Genomic DNA, 6,935 nt, shown 5'->3' on the forward strand with positions numbered 1-6,935 from the left:
CTTAACATTGCACATTCTTATACAGCTAATTTACTTCTCAACTACAGCCAATCCAGCTACTTAAAATCACCAACTTCATGACCTTCACGTCACTAAAACTGTACCTCTTTAAGTTGTCAAACATCATTTGCTACTAGAATGACCACTTTACTTTTAGTGCCTAAATCACATTTAAAGCTATCTAGCCACCTCCTACAATTATATCTTCCAGACGCTTCTGAGAATCCAAAAGATCTGAACTTCTTACACTACTTCATAGCACTAACTGGTCATCTGCTTACCAGGATAACTATCCAGCAACACTAAAGCATTTCAGTTGTTTCCTGAATGCAGTTTTCATCCTTTCACTACTATTTTTGACTAACTTTATCCTTTTACTACTAAAAGGATAAAGAGCAGTCACTAGTTTAGGTTAAATTTCAGTTTATGACCCTTCTTAAACAGAGAGCTAGAGCTTGGATTAAATGGAGTAATCATTAACTACAGTGACCAGCAAGCCAGCTGCAGTATAAGTGTAAACTGCAAAGAAATAGGCAAAGACGAACTAACCAAGCTCTAAACAAGAAGCCATGGCTTCTTTTCCTAAAAAAAGACAGGTAATCAGGGATGTAGCGTACTGACCAACACCACTCAGAAGGAGAATTGTACTCCATTCATCTTTCCTTGTTGAAGAAATTAGAAAGTTTATATAGGTTCATAGGTTGGTACTAGGCTATCAGCCCTAGGGCCTATACAAGCCTAGCCATAACAATTCCCTGGCTATTTCTTCCCACACTATTTACTATATGCAACTTTCCCTTTGCTTCAACTAACAATTTAAGTGATTTGGAGTTGTCTTACACTTACATCTGTGTGATATTAATGCACTGCTTCCTTTAACTCAAAGTAGAGGGTTTGAACCCTGTCACCTTCACTTTCCTATTGTGTAAGTTTAGCAAGCTGTAACTGATGGTCACATCCATGTGTGTCTGTATAAACAATTGGTTCCTATATCCCACTCATAACTTCCTCTCCATCCCTTTTTACTTCAAGTCAGGCAGCTGATATAGATGGTTAAAGCTGTGAACTGTAGTTTCTGTGGCTTATGGTTTGATTTTCTCAGCCCTTATTTGCCTACTGTATGACCTTAAAGAAGTCCTTTAACCAGTGCATTTGAGCAATTGAAAATTTGGGCTAGGCTCTTCAATGGATCCCTGGAATGCAAGCCTATAACTGCCTATGAGCAAGAGTAGTTATGGTGTAAAGGAAGAGAAGTAAACAGGAGCATCATCATATGAGCCATGATCCTTGGTTTCCTTGTTTTGTTGTATATTGACAGTGTTTATTATTTAACTTTGAATACTTGCAGAACATGTAGTATATGGGTTTAATGTTAATATTTTAACTACGAATACATATGAAAGGAGTTTGGCTGCAGCAGTTTTCTAGCATTTAATGCAAATAAGTAAGGGCATGAATTATTAAGGAGCTGCTTCCTGTAATACAGGGTTTGATTCCCTCAGCCTTTATTCGTCTTTCATGCAACTCTGACTGTGTTATTTCACCAGACAGTGCTCATGAAAAGAGACACTTGTTTCAAGTAGACTGCCCAGGCTGTTAAAAATATATTACACATTTGCCTTTTGAATTTTGGCACTATTTACATAGCTGCTAATTAGTACTTCATTATATGCTATTTGATTATGAATCCCAGCATATCTCTTGTACTTTGATGGTTGCCAGATGCATTCTCATTAAATGTGAGTTTCAGGGGAAAAGAAGTGTTCTGTTTCTCATGTTAAGTATATTCTCAACATGAAAGTGTTTTGTTTTGTTTAGAAAATGGAGGTCAGTGTTTTTGTTAAAGTTTTAAATGACATTTTAGCCTCTTGTGGTAATTGTAAAAGAAGAAAATAGTACACACAATGACATGTTTGAACAGTGTTTTATAGTAAATGGGGTGAGACAGTCAAGTAATAGAATATTAGTAAGGCTGGCTGGGACCTGGTTAGGTAGGTCAGACCTGTATGAGTGATGTCAGAGTGGAGAGCTATTGTTGATGACAGCAAAGACATAAGGAGGCAAAAAATGAGATTCAGGTGTCCTGCAAGCATGTAAGCCCCCCCCCCAAAAAAAACAGTATATTGTACACAGTAATATTTCTGACTTTTTGTATGACTTATAGGTTGTTACACTAAAGCTGCTGCAGCATTTATATTGCCTTTAAACTTTTTGCTTTATTCATTGCACTAAATAATGAACTAGTTAACTACCAGGCCTTGATTGTTTAATATAATCTAAACCTGTGGTATTTTGGTAATGCATTTTCAGTGGGTTCTTTAGAGCCTCCAGCTGCTGTAAAAGGGTTAACATTTGTCAAGTCATAACGTCTACATTATTTGGGCAAGAGATGATCATAACCATCTGATCTTCAGTATCCATTATGTAGTCATTGTTGCATGTAACTGTGATGCAGTCTTCTCTATAAGACTGGATTTTCAAGGATTTCTGCATATAGTTAAAAATTGTTTGGCTGTCTGGCAGCTATTACAAAGGACTAAAACTCTGACTTGTTAACAAGCAGCTTCCTGTGCCAAGAATGCACAAATTGAATCTTTCCAACTTCATGTACATATTGTTTGACCTTGAGCAAGTAACTTAACCAGCTAGTGCTTTGAGGGTAATTGGGAATCTGGGTTTGGCTTTTTACTGTTCTCCTGAACTGCATATCTAGTAACTATGAACGTGTGGTTGTTTTTTTTTTTTTTGTTTTTTTGCCAGCCATTCTCTATTGCATAGCTGATCTAGATCATAGGCTCGTGGGTGAATACTAGGCTAACTGCCCTGAAGGGCCATTTTAAACCTAGTCAATAACATGAGAGCAAAGACCTTAACCATTATGCCAACCTCCCTCTTAAAGTTTACTCTTGAGTGGAAGTGGATACAGCACATCTATTGTTGAGGCTTTACTTACCTACAGTGGATATAAAAGGTTTACACACCCCTGTTAAAATGCCAGGTTTTGTGATATAAAAATGAGACCACAATAAATCATTTCAAAACTTTTTCCACCTTTAATGGGACCTATAACTTGTACAACTCAAAAAAACAAAAATCTGTTAGGGGGAAGCATATAAAAAATAAAAAACTTACAATAAGCTGGTTGCCTAAGTGTGCACATCCTTAAAACTAATACTGTATTGAAGCATCTGTTGATTTAATTACAGCATTCAGTCTTCTTGGGTAGGAGTCTATCAGCATGGCACATCTTGACTTGGTAATATTTACCCACTCTTCCTTGCACAAGTGCTTCAAATCCATCAGATTGCAAGTGCATCTCCTGTGCACAGCCCTGTGGACATTCTTCAAAAATCTGTACAGCTGAGAGGCATGATTAGGCAGCTTTTAAGCTGCATTGAAGACCTCAATGTTACATAGTCTGGAATGTGCTCCAAATCAGCTGAATGTAATTTGTTTTATAATAATAAATCCTTATAACTCTGTAGACAACTCATTTTAGTTAAGGCTTTCACTGTGGCTATTGCTGCTTCTTTGTACTTCAGGTTAATGTTCTAAATCATGCAACAATTTTGTAGTATCTGCAAAATATGTTCATTGTCAAACTTCAATTTGGAGCTATAAGCCTTAATTAAACATTTCAGTCATTAAAAGTGTGTGCATGTGTGTGTGTGTGTGTGTGTGTGTGTGTGTGTGTGTGTGTGTGTGTGTGTGTGTGTGTGTGTGTGTGTGTGTGTGTGTGTGTGTGTCTGTGTGTGTGTGTCTGTGTGTGTGTGTGTGTGTCTGTGTGTCTGTGTGTGTCTGTGTGTGTGTGTGTGTGTGTGTGTGTGTGTGTGTGTGTGTGTGTGTGTGTATCATACACATCATATGCATACACACATACGCATGTACATAAGCCCACACATATACCCTCATTCACATACAGAGATTAATACAGTGCTGAACAATTATTTTATGTCTCCGTAATTCCAAACTATATAGATGACTGATGTTTTTTTTTTGCTTGTAGACAGTTACAATGTCAGTCAAAGATGATTCACAATAACCTGATTCCATGTATCATTGGTTGCTTGAACAATGGTCTTTAGTTTATTTATTTATTTTGGTTTGATAACTGGGTGAGTGGACTGGTCATCAGTACCCTAATGATTTGCATCACTCTTTCTGCCTGATTGTACAAGAAAGCTCTGTGGTTTTCTGTTCTGACACTTGTTTTGCATAGGAAAAATCACAGCTTTCATACATGCTGATGGCTGAGGATTTTTCACATGCTTTAGTGACTTTCCAGTGTGTGAGTGTACAGTGGGTTCAGCAAGGGACATCACTGAATCACAGAAGTTATGTAGCCCTCAAGCAGCCTTGCACCCTGTATGTACGTGAACCTCCTCCACTAAAGATTCATTGTTAGGAAGGATGTCACTAGGTCATGTTCCTTTTCCACACCCAGGGACGGATAATCAGGGAAAGCTTCATAATTCCTCTCTTCCTATGGTCTTCCTACCACTTACACAAAGCCTGATAGAACAAAACAGTAAATGCGGAGGTAATTTTATTACAATCACTGATACTGACCACAGCGCAATAAAAGTCATCATGTGACACCTTATATATCAAAAAGTCACGTGACAACTGAGGACCTTAAAGATACGTTGTAACTAGTCTAGCTGCAGAACGTAGCAGTTCAAATAATTAAAATAACTTAAGTAAACTACTACCCTCATCTTATTTAAAATCAACCCAATAAATTGTTGAATACATAATTCTAAACATACTTGAAACAATGCAGGCATGAATTATTTAGTTATTTATTTCCAGTTTGATGACTGGGGAGGTCCACTGGGCTCAGGGAGCCCATTTTCAGTGGAGGCCCGGGGAGAAAAGGTCCACATTACATAATGTATTCACAGGTACAATCATAGTAAAGAAAACACAATTAAACTTTCATTTTGTGCTAGAGAACAAAAATAAATTCTTTGGTTACATAGTATCAAAATATTTAGGATGGCATAAATACATATTAATTCTATCATAAGATTTAATTTTAAGAAGACTGGTGATTGAAATAATCTCAGTCAAACCTGGTGGGGCTTTCACATGCGGATAAATCTGCCACCATAGCTCTCACTGCTCCAATATTACTTTCCACGGTTCGCCTCTTGGGCTGTTCAATACCTGCTCTACAATTGCAGATTTAAAACCACACTCTGGTTGCTGGCTTATATGCTTATATAAAGCATTGGCAGATTTCTTTTAATAATTTTGTATACGTGTTCATAAATACATTGGCATCGAATTCCTGTTATACCCAGGGTGTCGTATACATTGCTAATAGTAGTTTTAGTGGTTTAATTAAGTTATTTTATTATTTGAACTGCTACATTCTGCGGCTGGACTAGTTACAAAGTATTTTTAAGGTTCTGATTTGTCACTTGACTTTTTGATATATAAGGTGTCACATGATGGCTTTTAAATTTTATCTGAGGAAGTTTGGTATAATTCTGAATGAAAGCACTTATGTTTTATTGTGTTGTGGTCAGTATCAACTGTAATAAAATTACCTCCGCATTTGCCATTTTGTTCTGAAAAGTTTTGTATAAGTATTGTGTCTGGTATCTCTTGTAGCTTCTGTTGCCTTCCTACCACTGCCAGGACTACTACTCAGATCAGCTAACTAAATTAGTGTAGCAGTTTAATGCAGAGATTTAACTAATGAGCATCCTCCTTTTGACTTGGGTTGGACTCCTTCAGTCTCTTCATGCCTGCTATGTGAATCTGGGCAAGTTAATTAACCAGGAAGTCCTCTTATTTACCCCTAAAAAGAGGATGGTGCTCCTCTTCACCCCTGAAAAGTGATACTTGTCTAATGATTTTACACAGCTAACAAATAAAATTGGCTGGTAGTAACACAAGCAACTGCTAAGACCCTGTACAAGCAAAATGGGTTGTTATTTTTTCAAGACGTATTCAATGTTAAACTGTAAAAATACAGGGCAGTGAAAAAGCCTACGTGTAGTCATAGTTTTAAAATTGTAGCATCTCATCTTTGGCTTGCCAAACCTCATATTGTCACTGTTTTCATTGATTTTTCCCCCTGGCGTAGTGCAGTACTGCTCAGAACAGCATTTTATCATTTAATGATTCCAGCTGGTGTTATAGTTTCCCAGTTATATGACATAATCGCCTACAGTAAGATGAGCTATAGTCATGATAACCTGCTTCTGCAGATCATTAAGCGTCTCTGCTACACCAGAACGTTACATGACCCAATGAAAGTAGGTTAGTACTTTGTATGTGTCAACTCTCTGAATGCCATAACCTAAATATTCAGCAGAAGAATTATCAGATGCTGAAAGCAACAGCCCTGAAAGGGTCAGACTTCTACTTCTTTCCAGTTAAAATAAGTCTTGTTACCAAGAGGAAAAGCCAGATGCCATAAGGGCAAGTATAATGTAATGCAACAAAATAACAGAACAAATGATCCTGTCTTGCTCAACAAAAAATAATTTATTTTGAAAGCTCTTCTAAGACTGTCAGTAGAACATCAATTTGACTTAACACAAAATTAATTGCACATGTAAAGCACATACACACCCACACACACACACACACACACACACACACACACACACACACACACACACACACACACACACACACACACACACACACACACACACACACACACACACACACACACAAACAAGCACACACTCACAAACACACACACACACACACACACACACACACACACACACACACACACACACACACACACACACACTCAAATATACAGAAAGCACCAGCTGCTTTCAGAAGCTTATACAGAAGGGTCACAGCTGGAAATTTGGCACAAAGCTTCATGAAGATAAACTGCTGAGCAAAAAAGGATGTAAAAACGTATATACTATCCAGTGGTATCACAGTGCTTATTTTTTCCT

Source organism: Protopterus annectens, chromosome 4.part0 (genome assembly GCF_019279795.1).
Source record: "Protopterus annectens isolate FY-2018-M chromosome 4.part0, PAN1.0, whole genome shotgun sequence".
In the NCBI taxonomy this organism is placed as follows: domain Eukaryota; kingdom Metazoa; phylum Chordata; order Ceratodontiformes; family Protopteridae; genus Protopterus; species Protopterus annectens.